This window comes from Canis lupus, chromosome 27, assembly GCF_048164855.1.
Source record: "Canis lupus baileyi chromosome 27, mCanLup2.hap1, whole genome shotgun sequence".
Taxonomy (NCBI): domain Eukaryota; kingdom Metazoa; phylum Chordata; class Mammalia; order Carnivora; family Canidae; genus Canis; species Canis lupus.
Window position 1 is genome coordinate 26,437,423 of NC_132864.1, and position 19,186 is coordinate 26,456,608.

Below are 19,186 nucleotides of genomic sequence, written 5' to 3' on the forward strand. Positions count from 1 at the left end.
GCTACTTTAAGACTTTGGTTTGCCCTAAGCAACCTTATTTTGGAGTCCCAAACTCACATCATATCATACAAATTAAATGCATTTTTATTGATGCATTTTAAAGGAAATATGAAAGTCAGCTTTTGGAATTATTTTGTTACTATGGTAACGCTCTCAATTTACATTTATCTGTAATTTCTTGACAAATCATCAAGAATACTCAGAAATTCTTGTGAAATGAGATTCTAACCCATCAACTCTTTTCAAACATAATGGAACTTTTATGAACACTAAATTTCAGAAATACTGAGGTTGACATGATGGTAGGTTATGGAGCCCATTTAATTTAAGCCTTTATTAATTCTGCTTGCACAGTTTTCTTTTTCTATTTTGGAGCTAATATATTGTTTTTAGCTCTCAGACATTTTCATGGGCTCTTAAAAAGCTTGTCGGCCTCAGGCCCTAATGGGTAAAATAGTCCTATTTCCTGAGTCCTTTACCACCTTTCCTGCAGGTCTTGGCTCCTCGTCAAATAAAAGAAGGGAAATCATGTAAATGAATTTTGGTCAACCCAAGCTAATGCAATGCTTGAAGGAAACAACATGAAATAGCAGAATCACACCAGAGATTTCTTCACGTCCACCCTCAACACCTTTAGGCATTCCTGTCCTAAATAGAAACAATAATTCTGGACAGATGAGAAGAAAGATAAAGGCAATTTCAAGCACTCGTCATAAATTGTAATGAGTACCTACTCTAGTAGGGTGCATTTTGATTACTTTTTGAAATGTGAAATGGCAGATTTATCTCCTGTGATCACATCGGGAACATTTTTTCTTCCTATAAAAAGAGGTTTCAAGAAATGCTGAAAGGTTTAGGATAATGAAGGCAAATTGCTCTTACAACAGCAGGGAATTGTGAACAGTTTGTGTGTCTTTGAACATGGGGGGGAAAATGAGAGAATTCCCCAAGGGAAAAAAACCCTAATTTATCACCAAAAAATCCATGTGAGAACAGTATGGCTTGATGCCTAAAGAATACATATGAACCAGAACCCTTGGTGAATACCCTAGTCCATCTCTCTTACTTAAAGATGAAGTATGTACGATTCAGAGAAGAGAGATAACTTATCCAAGATCACAAACCCGGTTCGTGGCAAAGCTGAGAGCTTGATGATTTTCTTCTATCATATTGTGTCATGCTTTCCTGCAAGAGTGGGAAATGGGTAAAGAAAAAAGGTACTCTTCTTACAACTTTTTTTCTTTATTTGATATTATTGAACATTTGGGAGGTGTGCAGAGAAAGTTAATTATTCTCTCCCCATCCCACCGCATCCACAAAGCCTGTATTAACAGCCAATGCGAATCTTTTCTTCCCTTTGTTACAATTTTGAAAAGCAATTTTCTCTTTATGTTTTATATGCTTCTTGAGTCTCTGTGATGTTCAGACTTTCCACTGCATTCAATTTTGTTCAATTCCCTGGAGCTCTTTGGGTCAAATTCTTCCAGGAATAATTACCATGCTGGAGATCATCGTGCTATGTGCACCCATGTTGGGTGTCTCTTAAGTACCAGGGGCTGTGCTGGTTGTTGATGAAAAGGAATTATCTAGGACAGACTCCCTGCCCCCCCCCCAAGAGATTCAGAGGCTGATGGGGAATCTGGATGCTTAAGACAATTTTGACAAATAGTGAGGTGTCCTGTGATAGGAATAAGCCAAAGAAATCCAGGGATGCATTTGACCTGCACCAGGACTTAAGGAAGGCTTCCTGGAGGAAGTGATTCCTGATCTGAGTCCCAAATGATGAATAAAACTTAGCAAAGTAAAGATAGGAGACAGAAGGGCATTGCAGGCTCAGAAAAAAACAAGCTGAGAGGTTGGAGGCAAGAATTTTGGGGCTAAAAGCAACCTTAGAAACAACTAGCTCATACTGCCAAAATTCCTATTTCACAGAGGCAGAAATCAAGGCCTTTTTGAGGCTATGGTGCTATTTTGCAGGCTAGCTCATTCTGTCATTCTTCTTGGCCTTTACAGAAGCCAATGGTATTGTCTAAGATGATGATCTTGCAGATCTTTGTTATATGTAATGCATCCTGAAACAAAGGAGCTATGGATCATACATGCCTATGAATCTCTACCTCCAGCCCTGGATTCAGAAAGCCTTGCCTTTGCACTCACTAATTGGCAGGATTGGACTATGCACCAACTGTCTGTGATCCATAACTACTGTTTCATCTTGGCCAAGATGATTCTAATGATACTTAGAATCTGCATGTGAAGCGACCATCAGGCAATGCAATAGATTTTCAGAAAAGTCCCAAGGCATTATAAGATAGGGTGCTCCTGGTGGAATAGGAAATAGGATACAATTGTTAAGAGGTTGTACTCAGGATCTTTACCTACTTCATTTGTATCCCAGCTCTACCATTTACAAGTTTTGCAGCCTGACCAAATGACTGCATCTCTGTCTCTTTGCCTGTAAAATGGGGATAGGAATAGTTCCCACCTGGAGTGACTTTGTGTGGGGACAAATGCATGTAAGATCTTGATCAAATGCTTGGCCCATCCTGAGTGCCCAAGAAATGGTAGCTGTTTGTGTTATTTTATTTTAATCCAAACCAAGTTCCAGAATTGTTTAGGGCCAGCTATTTCCACTGACACATTCTTTTTAATAAAGGTTTGTGCTGGGCATAAAGCAAGAGGGAGATGTTCTATGCTGCAGAGAGCCTCAGATGTCCTGCAAAGCCTCCCAGGCGCGATCAGGAATGACTCAGTGTGGGGAGTTATTTTGGTTCACCCTTTGTCTGCTCTGCTCTGGTTGTTCAGATAACTGGACTTTGCCTGACTTTGCAAGACCAGCCAGACTGAGCTCATCGAAGTGCCACCTCAAACTCTCAAGCGATCTCTGATACGCCTCTGCTATGAGAGAACTATCCCTCATTGATAAAGCAGGGAGGGATGAAAAAGTGTTATAAAAGTCCACAAGTATTTGGAATTATACAGTGATTGAAAAGCCCAGCTTTGAGAATCAGAGCAAGCCTAGTTCCAGTTTCAGCCCAGCCCCTACTTAGTGCTGTGACCTTGGTCTTACAGCATCTATCTCTGAACCTAAGCTCACTCATTTCTAAAATGGAAATAGTCATACCCACCTTAATTGGGTCATTGTGAAGATTAAACAGGATTGTGATATACCCAGTGTTTGGTTTTGCGCTTGGGATGTAGAAAACACTCAGTAAATTCTAGCAATTTTATGATATTGTATTTAACCTTTTATGTAAAAAAAAAAAAAAATCTGAATATTGTCTATATATGCCATGCCCCTGAATGGATGCTGGAGATACAGTTGGGAGCAATAGATGGTATGGTCTCTGTCCTCTGTCCTCATGAAGTTCAGCCTTTCAAAGGAGAAAGACAAATTAAAAGCATATTTCATATGTATTTATACATAGGTATGTAATTATTATTTATTATATATGTTATTGTATAATATATGCATACATGTATTATGTATTATATATATGTATTTACATATGTATATATAATTACAAGTAGAGATAATAATTCTGTGAAGGCATCAACCAGGGTGCTGGGATCAGGGAATCAGATGGTCAGTGAGAGAAAACCTCTTTAACAAAGTGACCTTTCAGCTAAGATAGATGAGTAGGGGTTTGTCAGGCTAGGGGCAAAGGAAACAGCGTGTGCAAAGGCCCTGAGGCAAAAATGAGCTTGTCCTGTTTGAGTTAGAATCAAGCCACAGTGACTGAGACATGGTAAGTAAGAGTAAGCATGGTCAGAAATGAAAAGAGAGAAGTAGCCAGGATGTGAAACACACAGGGCCTTGCAGTAAGTGTTTGGAGGCAATCTGAGAACAACAGGAGGGAATCCACTGAGAGATGTTAAGCAAAGAAGAGAGTGAGTTTCTTTTTTTAAATCTCACTTTGGCTACTGGGTGGAGAATGAACCGTCAGGGAAGACCAGCTGGGAAGCTATTTTAGTCAACCAGGGACAGGTTCAAGGTCTATTTTGAAATTAAAGTCAATAGATGTGTTGATGAATAAAGGAGAGAAAACAGAATTAAGGATGTCTCCAGGATTACTGCTTGAGTAACTGGCTGAATCAGGTGGTACCATTTACTGAGATGGGGAAGATTTTGGAGACTGAATTGAGATTAGCTCTAGGGCTCTTGTCACACTAACATTGAATGGAATATATCCATCAGCAGCAACACAGTGTCCCTAGCATGTGGATGCATCTTCTATACTGATATATTTAGATGGGTGCGTAAAGATAGCTGTAGGTATAGAGACACTTCTTCCCACACATCGACTCAAGCTCTTTCTATTACATCCTCTCATTTATTCCCTTCAAAGCACTTATGACAAACAGAATTATCTTGTTTATTTCTTTCTATAGAAGTACCATCTATCTCTTCAACTAGAATGTAAGGTTGGTGAGGGTGGGACATTTGATTCTCTTGTTTGTTATTGGTTGCCAGTGCCTACTGCTGGGTCTGGCACATAGTAGGTGCTCCATACACTCCTGTTGAAACTGTAAGTATGTATGTGAACATGGCGATGTATGCATTTTTTTAAGTAAGCTCTATGCCCAATGTGAAACTCAAACTCATGAACCCAAATCAAGAGTGGCATGCTCTACCGGACTAAACCAGCCAGGCGCCCCGCCCCGGTGATGTGTACATTTAACTTCTATGGCTTGCCAAAGGGTCCCATTTCATATCACTTACATGGCCAAATGGATTCTCAATAGGTTCTCTCTATAGGTTGAAGAGAGCCTGAGGCTGGTCTTACTAGGCAAGCTGCACATGGCTGCATATGCTGTCCTCCTTCCCAGGACGACAGCACTATAGTTCTGGTGAGGAGAGAACCAGGAGGTGTCCTGATGTAGGGACAAATGAATGTCATGAGCTTTCTGTTATGGAAATGGGGTGGTTGGTGGCCTTCCAGGAAGACTTGACAATGTCAATTGACTGCAGGAAGAGTTAATAACTACTTCCAGCCCAGCCAACTGGGCTCAGTTGCTAAGCAACTGCCTCCCCAGAGTTATATAATATGTAAGAGAAACACTTTTTTTTTTTTTCAAATGGAACACAGGCTTTCCAGGGGGACAGGGGCTTTTCACTTGATGTTTCTGATCTGCAGTTGACTTGGGTGAGTGAAACATGAGCAGAAACTTGAGGTATCTTTCAAGCCACCCTGACCAAAGAGAATGGCTTCATCCAAAAAGGAATGAATTTGGAGAGAGGGATCAAAAGGTGATCTGTGCGGTTCTTTACTCACATGGAATTCCTGGGAAACTCTGGCACAGACCAGTCTGCCTCTGGATTCTCCTGAGGGTGTTGGTGGCATCAGATCTCGCTGAAGATTTGACCAAACTTAGAGGTGGATTTGGCTAAAAGGAAGAAGCTACTGGTCTACCTGGGATTTCATTAGTTCATGGAATTATCCATATCTTTGGTCTTTAAGACTACAATTATGGGTCAAATAAATGAATAAATGACATTTTCAAGAATCAAAATGCAGTTTTAGAGAAGCAGAGGGGTTCAGAGGTGAATCACAAGCTTTGAAGCCAGCAGAACTTAGTTCAAGTCTGGGCTCCAGATTACTTACTCACTCTGAGCCTCAGTTTTCTCATCTATAAAATGGAGGTGATAACGATGATAATAATAAAACCAGTCCTAAGTGCTTTGCAAGGCTGTGGCCAAGATCGAATGAGATCATATATATGAAAGTGCTCCAGGAAGCCCATGAATTATGCTAAGTCTGTAACTTAGCTTCAGAGGGTTCCACTGGAAGGTCATGGCATGGACGCTAATGGCAGGAGCGCATGTATGCAGAAATGATGGAGGGAAAAAATGAAATAAAATCAAGAAGGGATCACAAGGTGAGAGCAACTCATCATGAAGGTGTAACTGAATTTGCATGATAAGACTGTCTGATTTGCCTGATGGGCAAATCAGGAAATGGTTTCTGGAAACTTCCCACTCAATGCCTTGAATGCAATGCTTCTCAACTACTCAAGGAACTGAGGAAACTTTAAAATGAGGAGATGCCAAGACTCTACTCCAGACCAGTGGAGCCAGAATCCATGCTGGTGGATTATGAAACATTTATTTTTTAACTTTCCAGATGACTCCATAGAATATTTATGGAGTTCTTTACTACATGCCAGGCACCATACTAAGGATTTTGCATTTAGTATCTCAATTCATCTTCACAAGAATCCTGTGAGATGAATACAATCACCTCCACTTTATAAATGAAGAAAAAGGCACAGAGAAGCTAAGTAACTTGTCCAAGGCCACACAGATACTAGCAGAATGGGACCTCAGTTCTAGCTCCAAAATCCTACTCTTAACTATCCCAACAGATAGCTTCCCCAGACACATTGAAGATGTGATTTAAAGCATAATAATTCCATTTACTCACACATTTTCAGAATCTTATTATGGTGTAAAGCAAGACTTAACCTTTGCAGGCTCTGTTAGTTATTCATAATATTAGTCAATCACTGAGACAGACATATCAAAATGTAATTGTGGCTTAACCAAGGTGGAAGTCAGTTTCTCTGCCAGAGTGGATAGTCCAAAGCTAACAAGCCAGATATGGAACCACTGGGGACCCCAGGCTGCTTCTAACTCATTGCCCTGACATTCTCAATATGTGGCTTCCTTCACATCACCCAAGGTGGCTGTTCCAGCTCCAGGCATCTTACCCACCTTGCAGCCAATGAGAATGGATAAAAGAGAGTGGCAGGTGCTTCTTTCTGAGGGCATTCTTGGGGAGTCATGTCTATCATCTCCCATCGGCCAGAACACAGCCACGTGGCCACAATCGACTGCAAGAAAGGTTGAGAATTGTAGTATGTCCTAAGTCTCCAGCCAAAACATGGGGATTTTATTATGAAAGGAAAGAAAATAGAAAATCCCTTGGGGGCAATCTGCCATCTCAGCTTCCCAGGTTCTAGGGGAGTTATTTACATGAAGGTTGGGAGACAAGGGGGTGATCAGAAAGTTACTAGAATGTTTCACAAGTCTAAACTACCAAGGACGACACGTTAGAGGTTGTCAGCTCTGGATAGGCCTTAAAATAAAGCTTGTCTGACCATTGGGAAAATGAGAAGATTGGTTTTTCGAGAATAGAAAATGTTGGCCCAACTCACTGGCACATTAGCAATGGAGAAAATCAACCCATAACCAATCACCAACCAACCTTTGGCACCAATGACTGTGATACAAAAATGAAGACTCAGGGGTACCCAGGTGGCCCAGAAGGTTGGGTGTCTGATTCTTGGTTTTGGCTCAGGTAGTGATCTCAGGGTTGTGGGATCGAGCCCTACCTACATCAGGCTCTGCACTCAGCAGGGAGTCTGGTTGAGATTCTCTCTCCTCTCCCCCAGCCCCTCCCACTCATGCTCTCTCTCTGTCTCTGTCTCTCTCTCTTTCTCAAATACATAAATAAATAAATCTTTTTTAAAAACTGAAGACACAGAACCTGCTCCCAGCTCTCAAGTTCCCTGGCGCCTGGTGCTGAGTGGAGACAGTGCATAGCCCCTGACATCCAACTAGTGTTCTCCTTCTGGGCTAATCTCAAGCCAGCTCTCTCTAGAACAGACAGCCTGGGAAGGAGGGGGATGTCTGGGAAGGGATTTAACTCGTGTCTATTCATCCGAGAGGAAACCCACAGTTGGATGACGTTGGGAGCCACTTTATACAAAATGATAACTTAAGGGAAAGGCAAAAGCAATCTCTTTAATTACATTGGTTTGATTCGTCTACCTGATGCTTTTGGGGAGAGGTTAATTTAATTGATGCTTTCATATGTGCAGTCTCATTTCCTCTGGTTGTTTCCAAAACATATTTATGCGGCAAAATTTAAGCAAAGAGAGGTACATCCAAGGGCCCGAGGCAAGGATTAATTCCAAACTGTCAGTCCAGCTTTTTAGCAGTTTGGTGAATTCCCTTTTGCTAATTTGTTCTCTCAGCAAATGGATGGAGCTCTCTTTTAGCATGCCAAGTTTGGAAGCTATTGTAGCTTCAGCCCACGGGTCTTTAGACTTAACTGAACCAACAAAGAGAAGGCAGGCGAGCTAGCATCTCTAGGACATTTCTTATGGCCTGTTGAACCTGCCCCTTTCCCTATGTTCCCACTTGACATCTATGCTTAACCCCGAGCCACGTCCCAACCCAGCCCTTAATGTGGATGGACTCCTTGAAATCCCACAACAGCCCTGTGAGCTTGGGACTGGTGTTACTTTTCCCATTTTACAGATGGGGAACTGAGTCTCTGCAGTTAAGTTACTTAGCAAGATTGGTTAGCAAAAATAACCCCTAGCACCTATAGGAAGTGGTAGCCTGAGACTGGAACACGGTAGGCCCCCAAAACTTACTGACTCCCCCTCCTTCCTTCTCCCTGCCTCAAACCTCCTCCTCCTAAAGTATGTATTTCCTTTAAACTCCTTTATTCTAGTATTAAAATTTGGATATGTGTGTGTTTGTATGTGTGCGTGTGTGTGTGTGTGTTTATGTGGATCTGATCCATCCTTTCAATAATGTGTTTTGAGCTCTATGAGCCAGGCATGGTGGTTGGTGCTGGACGCACAGCCTCTACCTTTCTAGGGCTCACTGCCTAATGGGAGGGAAGGGTCCTCCCTCTTCTTCCACCCTATCATAGGTCAGTGGTCAGGGCTTGTGCTGTCCCTATCGGCCACTGCCTTCCCAGGGTCACCTTCCTTGGCCAGAATCTCACTGTGCCTGGATCACTTCCATGTTCTGTTTTAGAAGGGGTGGAGGGAGATGAGGAAGGCAGTATGGTGTCTTGGGTACAGCACAGCCTTTGGGCTCCATTCATATGACTCTGAAAGCCAGCATGGCTCTGGACTTCCGGGTGCCCTCAGCCTCCCCAGCCTCCAGCCAGTTGCTGGATTTGTCTTTCCTTTTTTTTTTTTTTTTTTTTTTTTAATTATTTTTTTTTATTTTTTTGTTTTTTTGGATTTGTCTTTCTAAAGGACCTCTCTGATCATCTCTGTCCTGTGATTAAACAGATTCTGTGCTCCTGTCAAAGCACAGCCTTCCCAGCTTCCATCCTGCTGCCTAAGGAACACATCTTAGCTCATGTTTACGACGTCTCTCTGTTTGAACCAAATTGGGCGGCTCAGCGTCTCCCAAACACACTCCCTACGTCCCAGCCTTTATTCAAGCTGCACTCGGCCCAGCTTACCTGCCCCAGTCAAGATCCCACCCAGAATCTGAGCCCAATCCAAATGCTGCCAAACCTCCTCTGGTCCCAGCAGATAGATGCAGAGCTCTCCTTGAGGCCCATGGCTCCTTGCGCCTTTTTTTATACCTTCTCTGGGTTTCACTCCCTGACAGGCCTGTCTTTTCACCCTGATGACCTGGAAGCTCTTCCAGAGATGAGAGTGTGTTTTCTTCAGCCATGAGCCCAAGCCCCTGGCAGAGTGCCTGACACACAGTAGGCACTTAATACAAGTCAGCACAATGTCTCTGGAGGTGGCAATGGAGCATAAACGCTCAGGCTTTGGCCCTGATTGCCTGTATTTAAAGCCCATTCCACCAGCATTTGTGACAGCTACCTTAATGTCTGTTTCTTCATCTCAAAAATGGGGATAAGATAACAGTATCTGTCTGCCCCACAGGATTGTTGACAACAGTTAAGTGAGATAATGCATCCAAGGCATTTCCACAGGCAAGGCCCAGAGGAGGAGCTCAACAAATGGTTCTTAGTGTTTTTTTTTCTTTTCCTTCTCCTTCCTCTGCTTCTTCTCCCTCTCCTTCTTCTTCTCCTCTCCCTCCTCCTCCTTCTTTTTCTCCTCCTCCTCCTCCTCCTCTTTCTTCCTCATAAGCTGAGAAGCCCAATCTTCTATCCTCCCTCATACCTGTGTCTATATCCACACATATCCCTTGAAACAAATGGTTAAATTTCTGATTCGTGTACAAGCAGAATCTATTGCTAGGTGATCCCATGAAGGGAATGGAAAGGTCACTCCCCCAACTTCCTTAGCCAATATGGTACAGCTGAACAGGCACAGAGGTCCTCATAGGTTTCCATAAATTCACAATGGCACATTCTTTAATAGACAGTGAAGGAGGCATGGGCTGTCTCAGGAATGTTCCTAACCTTTGAGATTGATGGATGAGAAAGCTGCCCAGCCTCCTCCCCAAAACTCCCTCGAGGCCACTGTCAGACACACAATCCTGAGCCAGAGGGACAAGGAGGTGACAGGGGTTAACTCTGATATTCTTCTGCCAGTAAACAATTCATCAATTTTACGTCTTACTTTTTTCTGATGAGGTTAGTGGTGGAGGAGAGGGAGAGTTTAATGATGGTGTGGGCGGAAGGGCAGATCTGCTCTTCAATCACAGCCACACAAAAATAGAGCAGACCTTTAGACAAATGATCAGCCCCTGGATGATTTAGAATATTCTCCAGTAACTGTGTTATGAAGCCTGCATGCAACACATCATTAATCATCATTAATTAACATTTAATAGAAATAATAAAAAAAGAACCCTGAGATACAATAATTTTCCTTAATTGTAATACTTGTACAGCACTATGTAATTCTCAAGTTTGTAGCAAAGTTTCTTTTATGTACCACTTTTGTGTTTCTATCCCAAATAGCAGAGGACAGATGGATCACCACAGTTCACCCTAGCAGAGCAATTCCTAGAGGTATCCTGGTCAGAAGCAGCTTAGCATCGAAACTGCCTGCAACTTAGGGCCACTGCCCTTGTGACTGATTGGTTTATGAATAGTCAAGGTGTCAGTGTCTTGATCATCCCTCTAGGATCTACAACACTGTAAGGGTACATAAGCATTCTCCCACAGACATCTGCTGAAGGAGTAAATGAAGCTGGCCGTCACAACTTGCTCTCTCTCATCTCCCTACTGCGCATCTTTGCCTGGAATGCCCTTTTCCATCATGCATCTTCAGCTGTGTGGCCTTTCCTTCCATCTCTGAGAAGCCTTCCCAGGAAGTTTCCAGATCCAGTTAGGTGAGACCTTATGCCCTCTCAGCTTCAGATGTTTCCTTTCGTGAATAGCAGCAATGATGAATGTTGTGTTTGATGACTTTTATGTCCATCCTTCCTACCAGTCCCCAAGCTCCTTGAGGTGAGGGCTGTTTCTCATTCTTCTCTTTGCCAAGCAGTAGACATATAGAAAGTGTTGGTACGGCCTCTTGCATGGATGAGTCAAATCACTTATTTTTGTCCTCTATCACATTTCTTCCCTCTCTGGGACTAGTTACCCTAAGTAAAACAAGGATATAATAATCACAGGAACACTTACTAAACACATATTATATGCCAGGAAGCACTTTACCATTTAAACCTTACAGCAACACTAGGATATAGATACTTTATGATCCCCATGCTATGATAGGAAAATGAGTTTCAGAGAGGTATGAGAACTTGACCAGGGTCCCGCAGCTAGCCAGGATTAGAACGTAGGTATGTTTCGCTCAAGAGCTCAGGACCAGGACCCTCATGGCATCCTGCTTGCCCTGCCCTCAAATGAGGGCCAGACTAAGCTATCTTGAAGTTCCCTGCATGATGTAGACTCAAGAGCTGAAGAGGAATAGGAGTGAAGAGAGAGAAAGCGTAAAATGATATTTCAACTTCTCTTTCTATTTGGCAAGAAGGGTGTTACTGCCAGGCTTTGAATGGAGAAAAAAATTCCAAGGTGCCTCCCCAAATATTCCAAATGTTAAGACATCTTAATTCTAGAACCCACTCTGCAAATCCTCATATACTCACACCCTCTGTGGCCTTGGGGACATATTTTCAGCCCTATTTTTCATTGCTTTTCCATCTGCTGCATAAAGATTTGATTAGATAAAGTTGTTCAACACATATGTATTGAGTACTTGCTATGTACATGCACTGGACTCACAGCAGGACACAATACAGACATGGTCCCTCTTGGCACCTTTAATCTGCATGTGGAGTCAACTGTGATATACATGATTACACACATTATCATTAGCTACCACTGTGACAAGAACACGGAGCCAGAAAGAACCAGACAGAGGACTCTAAAATCTTTTTTTTTATTATTTAAAGATGTTTGTTTATTTATTTACTTGAGAGAGAGAAAGCATGTGCATGTGCACACCAGTGAGGAGAGGGGCAGAGAGAGAGAATCTCAAGTAGACTCCCCACTGACTGAGGAACCTGATGTGGAACTGAATCTCACAATCCTGAGATCATGACCTAAGCCAAAGGCAGTTGCTTAACTGACTGAGCCACCCAGGCACCCCCAGAGGACTCTAAATTCTATTCTAAGCATTTTACATGAACTAACTAAATTAACACATCATAGTAAGTTATGAAGTAGATGCTATTAATACCATCCCCATTGTACATATGGGGAAACTGAGGCTCTCAGAAGTTAAGGAATTTACCCAAGGTCACACAGCTGCTAAGTGACATAACCTAAACCCAGGCAGTCTGGCTCCAGAGACTATGTTATCAACCACTTGGGTGTATTGCTTTGAGGGCATCTAAAACAGGCATCTGATTCAGTCTGGGAGTTGGGAAAGGCTTCCTTGGGGAACTGTGTTTCTGCTGAGAGTAAAAGATGTGAAGCAATTTAGTAGATAGAGAGCGTGCAAAGAGTGTTCTGTCAGAGGGAACAGTATATGAGAAGGCTTCAGGCAGAATGAGACTCAAGTATGCCAGAGACAGGAGCAGAGATGCGCTCTAATAAGCTGTGGTTTCCAGGGCCCTACCTTCTGGATCCACTTTCTGGGTCTTCTGATGGTTTTCTCAAGAAGCTTCACAGAAATCTGTGCTGTGGTTCTGTGCACTGCCCCTGCCCAGCTCCAAACCCCCCTTTCTGATGAAAGACCCCACTTCAAATCGGTAAAACACATGACAACCACTGGACTTGCCAAGAGGAAAAACCCGTGTCCTATAACCAAGAGATAGCTGAGAATCACCAGACTTGATTCCCTTGCACCCTTGTTTCTCTCCTCATTATGCTTTTCACTGATATAATTAGCAAAGCAATCTTAATATCAGGTCTAAAGAGAGTTGTAACTCCATTTATTTGGTGGATTTCAGTGCCTCTCCTACTCAAGGGTGTTAATGGCTATCTTTCACACATGCTACCCACTTCAACACTACCTACCACTGCTTATCTGGCATTCAGGGCCCTTTTGAGTCTGGCTGCTCTTTGTCCTTAAAGATCATCTTCAATGATTTCCATTCACCAGAATGGTCTTCTTGTTGCTGGTAAATAGGCACCAGTTGTTACTTGTGGGGAATTTCTCCCCTGAGATGTATCCCTTACTCCTCTACTCCCTTTTTAAGATTGAACTCCCACTTGGCTTTCTTCCTGAAGTCCTCCCTGATTGCTTATCCCACAGAAACACTGCCTCAATTCACTCTCGCACTCTTTCTAACTACACCCTGTCTGTAATTCTTCTTTCCCAAAACCACTGTTTCTCAAAGTGTGAGTCCTGGATCATCTACATCTGAATAACCTGGGGGCACCTATTAAAAATGTGGTTTCTGGTTCCACACCCTAGTCTCTCTGCACCAGAACCTGTGGAGGCTGGGTGGGGTGGGCTGGAATTTTAACAACTCTTCTAAACCAATCACACTGATGTTTAAGAACCATTGCTCTAACCAAATAGCTTTCTTCTTGAATTAATTTTAATTCTCTGGAGAGTCCTTTCAGAAATCAATTTAGCAGAATCTTGTCCTCCTCAAGAGAATGAATCAAGCTTTCTTTATTTTCAAGCATTTGTCAGTGACTGGTTAGTATTCTCTGGAATGATTTGAGGCTCCAGCCTCTCTTCTCCACCCCCACAGACACTACCCTTTCCAGACCACTGTCTGCATTCACAGGGATTATTATCCCAGAACTTTCAAACTCCTCAGGCCTCCAGTTTATGCTTCTGTAATGCATCCTGTGCCATCCTGCTGAAGTGTCTTCCCCCCAAAAAAGCCTGTAATGTGTCACTCTCTTCTGTGATCTCTCCTATAGAATGAGTTCTCTAACCCTCCCTTACACAAATATGACCCCTCAGAGCTTGGGCATAGGATTAATTTCCAGCTTTATTCCCACCACCACTCCAACCAATGTTCTTCCACATAAGTCTTGGCAAATGCTCTTACTATTATCTGGAATAGCTCTGCCCACATACAAAACTACTCTTCACCCTTCAGAACCCAACCCAAAGTGTTCCTCCTCTGAGAAAATCTCCAGAACCACTTTATTTTCCCTCAATTCTTACCCCAAGACAGAGATTGTAGCTCTTTTCTCTGGAGTCCAGCATAGCATGTAGTTTTTAAAACATTTAGTTGACTGGTCTCTGTATGCCAGATAATTTGTGCCCTTTACATGCATTATCATGCCTAACTTTCCAAAAATCCTATATAGTAGGTACCATGTTATCTCTCATTTTGAAAATGAGGAAACTAAAACTCAGGTAAAGTCACTTGTCCAAAATTACACAACCAATAAGATGTATCGAGATGCAGAGCTATAGCTATTTGACTAACAGTAAGCTGCCACCAATAACATGCAAAAACTCAAAAACCCAGAAAAGACAGGCTGACCATTGTCTATGTCAAGACATTGAGATGGTCCAGCCATCCATACTGTATATTGCATTGTCTACATGGGTAAATGAGAATAATCAGAGTATTCTAGGAAATAGAGAACAGCATCCATTTGAGGTCCTGTCACATAAACTAGAAAAATTCATTTTAAGCTAAGCTATCAAAGAAAGGTGGAAGAACCCAGAGAAACCAAGCCATCTCTTTGCAAACAGAAAATTGAAAATGGCATTGAAGCATTGGACTTAAAACTAATCTTCTATGCCTTATGAACCCACAGTAATTTATTTTGAAAGCTCCAGGGACAATTTAATCCTAGGAAGAATCTCTGGAATAATCCAGCATTTTTTGAATCCTGAAAACCCTTCTTAATGCATCTAAAATTTTGTTTACATCAAAAAGCATAAATTTCAATATTAGTTGTATGAGGAGTTGGCATTTAGGGTCAGTCTTGCTGAAGATAGATGGTGGAGCAGGTATTTTCTCTTATGGCATCCTTTTCCTATTGTTTTTACAAATTATTTGCATCTTATAATTGTTATGAATAATGGGGAAGCGGAGGCAATGCAGTGCTCTATTCCTCTTTTTATGACACCTCAAAACTTGGTAACCATCCTGGGGCAAAATGCTGTAGAATTATTTTAAACTTTGTAGTCAGACCTAAAATCTTGGTTCTACCAATTATTAACTTCATTACCATAGGCAATATGCTTAATCTTCATAACCCTTCAATTTCTTCATCACAGTGAAATTGATATTTATCTCACAAAGTTGTTATTAAGATCAGATGAAATGTGCAGGGAAGGAACATAACATGTAATAGGTCCTCAGTAAATGGTAATCATCATATTAACATTTAATATATATGTAAATATGAGTGGATTTAAATCTTCCAAGAACTAAGAAAATCTTAGTTTTCTTTGTTTGCTCTGTTTATTCTCTTGTTCCTCTTTTCTAGCATTCTTTTGAATTACCTTAATTGTTTTATAATTATATTTTATTTTTTGGTATTTTAGCAGTATGTCATTGCTTTTGTTTTTACTTTTCTAGAGGTTATGACATAGAACCTTACTTTTCATTAGAATTAACATTGTACCATATCATGTAAAATTTAGCCGGCTTTCAGCTATTGGCCATTGCACTGACCCCTTCAAACACCATCTTTGATGCTCTAGTTGTCATGTGTATTGCATCACATACACTATAATCTCACAAGACAGTTTTATAATATTTGTTTTAAATGATCATATATACCTTTTAAAATTAAGAGATAAAGTTAGTTTTTATATTTACTTAAATATTGGCTATTTCCAGTACTCTTATTTTCTTCCTGAAAAAAAGTTTCTTCCTTTTCTTTAGTTCATCTTATATCAATTCCCTTCAGCCTGAAGAACTTCCTTTAGTTCTACAGGGTAATGAATCTTCATAGTTTACTTTTATCTGAAAATACGTATATTTCACCTTTATTTTTATCTATTTATTTTTTTTGAGAAAGACTGAGAGGAGGAGTAGAGGGATGGAGAGAGAGAGAGAGAGAGAGAGAATCTTAAAAAGACTCCAGGCCCAGCACAGAGCCTGACACAGGGCTTGATCTCACCACCCTGAGATCATGACCTGAGCCGAAATTAAGAGCTGGACAGTTAACCAACTGAGCCACCCAGACGGCCTTATTTCACCTTTATTCTTGAAGGATATTTTAGCTGGATATAGAATTCTATTTTTAACAGTTTTTTTCTCTTTTAGCACTTTTATAATATTAGTCCATTGACTTCTGACCTCCATAATTTATGATGAGAAATCCACAAAATTCCAAATTATCATAACCCTGTAGAGAATCTGTTTATTTTCTTTGGATACTTTCAAATTATTCTCTTTCTCTTTGATTTTTAGTAGATTGATTATGATGTGTCTTAACATAATTCTCTTCATATTTATACTATTTGGAGTTTGCTGAGCTCCTTGAATCTGTCAATGTATGTGCTTCATTTGAGACATTTTTAGCCATATATTTCAATATATTTTCTACCTTTATTCTCTTTCCTCTCCACTTCTGTGACTCCAGTTACATGTATATTACACTTTCTGATATCCCATGAATCACTAAACTCTTTTTCCTTCCTCTTACTCAGATTGCATAATTTCTGTTAGTCTACAAGTTTAACTCTTTCCTCTGTCATCTCCATTTTGCTTAGCTCACTTGGTGAACTTTTTTAAAAGATTTACTTATTTGTTTTAGGGGGAACAGGTGGAGGGAAAGAATCTCAAGCAGATTCCCTGCTGGGTGTGGAGCCAATGTGGGGCTTCATCTGATATCATGACCTGGGCTGAAATCAAGAACTGGACATTCTACTGACTAAGCCACCCAGGCACCCCCAGTGAATTTTTTAAAGAAATTTTAAGTTTTATTTAAGTAAACTCTACACCCAATATGGGGATAGAACTCATGACTACAAGATCAAGAATCGCATGCTCCTCTGACTGAGGCAGCCAGGTGCCTCATTCAGTGAATTTTTAATTTTAGATATGTTTTCTATTCTAGAATTTCTATTTTTTATAGTTCCTATTTCTTTACTGCTACTTCTTTTCATTTATTGTGACTATATTTTCTTTTAGTTCATTGAACTTAGTTACAGCAGCTGCCTTAAAATCCATGTCCCTTACCTTCAACATTGAAGTCATCTTGTGTTGAGTCTAAGTTGATTGTCTTTTTTTTTTTTCTGAGCTTGTGTCAAATTTTCCTGATTTTTTTTTGTATGTCAAGGTATTTGAGGCTATATCCTGGATGCTGTTACATTGTGGAAACTTTGGATTTTGTTATCTTCCTCTGAAGAATATTGATGTTTTTGTTTTAGTTGGTAATTGATTTGGTTGGACTCAAACTAAACTATATTTTATACAAAAATTCAAATCTCAGTTCAATTCTTCTGTCTTTTACTGAACTATTTATTGTCATATGTGTGAAGTTCCTATCATATGTGTGTAACTCAGAGATCAGACAAATATTTTGGCAGTTAATAATTTGAAACTCCTATCTCTTTCCCTTCAGGGATTTTCCCTTATTTTTTAGCTATGATAGCCCCAAACATTGTCTTCTGGTTCTTCAGGCCAGAAAGACTATGAGTTTCTCTTGGAATTTTGGCTTCCCTAAGCAGCACTGACTTCAGCCTGATCTAAAGCTAAAAACCACAAAAACAAATAGTTCATCCCATGCCATTACCTTCTTCCAAGTTTTGACTGTTTTACAAAGTCTGCCTATTTTTGTTCACCTTCCAGTGCCCTCAGAGTTAAGAGCTATTATCTATAGGAGAGCCAGAGCCATCCATCATCATCATATTATTACATTCTTGAAGGGTTTATAGTTTTTGATCTCTGAAGAAACATTCTTGGCATCTGAGTCTGGTTTTACAAGATTTAAAGAAGAGTACTGTGCATCAGGCATGGTAACAGGTTTTGTGTGCATGTGAGAGAGAGGGAAAGAGAGATATTTATAACTCACAATCTTTGAGATTGGTACTTTTGTCTCTATTTAAAGATGAGTAAAACCACCTACGCTGGAAATTTGGGTGAACTGAATCCTAACCTGATCCAGGGAAGGACTGAGTGGGTTTCTGAAAGGATGCCTGGGCATTCTTTACTATAATCACTTTGTCAGTGAAGGCCAAATAAACATCCTACGTGTGCAGCAATGGTCCAGGTAACTGAAATGATTATCGGTCGTGCTTGTTGGGAGGATGGGAGTTGAGGTGTTCACTTCCTCAATTGACCAAATTATTGCTTCACTTTGAATTGCCTTGTCTGTGAACTATCCCAGAGGATGCTCCATATAGAGAAGTCGCATCTTAGATCCATCATTGAGACACTAAAATCAGCTCATAAGGTAAAAATCACATAGCAAAGAATCATTGTAGAGAACCACACACCTTCTATCAGTGCAGTATGGGCCAGATTTTAACCCAGTCTTGCAACAGATTGTCATTTCTTCATTTGGTAAAATAGTTAATATATTAGTTAGGACAAGTAATGCTAGCAGCTATAATAAGCCCCAAATCACAATGATCTAGAGCAGTAAAATTTCTATCTTATTCCTAAGATGTCCATCACAGACATTCCCATTCACCAGGCAACCTTCCTTGTGGCTATCAAGCATGTAAATTCCTTCTCTCTGAAGACCCTACTGAGAGCTCTGGGGCTTAGGGTTCTTTGATGGGCACTCAGCATCCATGTGGAAGATAGGTAAAGAGCAAATATGGAGGATCACATGGGGAATTTTCATGTACTGGGCCTGGAAGCAGCATAGTCATGGGCAGAACTGAGTCCATGCACCTCACCAGCAAGGCTGGGATATGTAGTCTAGCTTTGTGCCCAGGAGGAAAAGGAAATGAGTTATAGTGAAGACCAAGAAGACTCCACCACACTTGTCTTACACCATGATCTACATTCCCTCAGTGGAGGAAGATGTACCCACTTTGAGGCATATGAGAAGACCCAGACTAAGTGAAGAAGCAGTAAATACATGTGGCCTATTGCTTAGTAGATAACCATCTGGTAGAATGTTAAGCCAAATCCCCAAATTATTTAACTTTCTTTTTTCTCTTATCTGAG

The 19,186-nt window shown here is 40.9% G+C and overlaps 1 protein-coding gene across 8 annotated transcripts in view; it reads left to right on the forward strand.

Annotated features, from left to right (window-relative positions):
• SEZ6L (seizure related 6 homolog like) overlaps positions 1-19,186 on the forward strand; it is a 188,854-nt gene that overhangs the window by 20,897 nt on the left and 148,771 nt on the right. The window lies entirely within an intron of this gene.